Genomic DNA, 1,390 nt, shown 5'->3' on the forward strand with positions numbered 1-1,390 from the left:
TATATATATATATTCATTTACAGCGAATGTTTTTTAAACTCGTATCTCTTGTGGGAGGGGGGTGGGGGTTTCAGATGGGGGTCCGCGGTCGGTCAAACACATCACGGTACTTCCCAGGGGGTCCGACTCCTTGACCTGACAAGTTTTGAGCACCACTGCTCAGGATCAGAACGCTGTCCGGATTTTAAAGGTTTTATGACATTCATTTTCATTTCTTTTTTCTTTTAGGTTTTATGACCTCAATTACAGCCAAAAAACCTGAACATTGAACATTCAGTGGATATTCTGTGGTCTGAAGTTTTCTTTGGGGTTTTTTGGGCCTTTTGAGCTACAATGAAAACAGGCAACACAGTGAAAACAGTGACATCTGCTGGCAAATCCCATTGACATATATGGGATTAGCAGTAAGTGATGTCACTTACTGCCGGCAAATCAGAGCACCTGTTTGAGCCAGAAAACCCCAGATCACAGAAAATCTACTGAATGTTAAAAGTTCATGTTTTTTGGGTGCAATTGAGATTAGAAAACCTAAAAAACAATTCCAAAACCTTTTTTTTAATGTCACAATCCCTTTAAAGAAGACATTTTTGTAGAATATATAAGATAAAATAATTTCAGAGGAGAAGAAGAAGAAGAAGTGGGAAAAAACAGCCGAGCAGAACAAGAAATGGCGACGTCTCGTAATTAAGCAATATCGCACGAGAGAGAGAGGGTGTTCTTTTATCGTCGTTAACTCACGCCTGCTGCGGTGCATTAACCCATTCTGGGGCGGGAACCCCTTTTGGTGTTATAGCATTATGTTATGCTTTATAGATATTGAAAAATAGCAGATCCACAAGCTCTTAGCGCGCCACCGAGTGGCGCGCTAAGAGCTTGTAGGTCTGCTATTTCTTTTTTTAATCGAAGAGCGACTGACACATAGAAACATAGCTTTTTCAGAAAACTGTCAGGATGTAGAAGACATTTTTAGAATCTGATCTCAGGTCAGAATGGGTTAATGACCACACAGGTATCGCAGACGATTATCGCATTTTGAGCAGCTATGCACATAAAGACCGCGTGCGTTAGCAAAAAATGCTAAAAGAGATAATTTAAAACAAATCCCCCCCGATTATAGGGAATAAAACAATTCCGTCAACGGGAGGTCTGGACTAATTAATTCATCGCAAATTATAAGATACGATTGAGCAGACTGTTGTTGTTGCAATGAGACACACACTGTTGCTATGGACGGAGACAGCACGCACGTTGATCAATCAAGGAATCAATCAATCAATTCGTTTTTTTCTTTAAAATTAGAGGCGGAAAATTAGGCAAAGCAGTGACAGCTCATTTCTGATCCCCCCCCCCTTTTCACCCACTTTTGTACTTGTTAAAACTGTGATTTGAT

Source organism: Protomyctophum parallelum, assembly GCF_964188405.1.
Source record: "Protomyctophum parallelum genome assembly, chromosome: 15".
NCBI classification, from domain to species: Eukaryota; Metazoa; Chordata; class Actinopteri; order Myctophiformes; family Myctophidae; genus Protomyctophum; species Protomyctophum parallelum.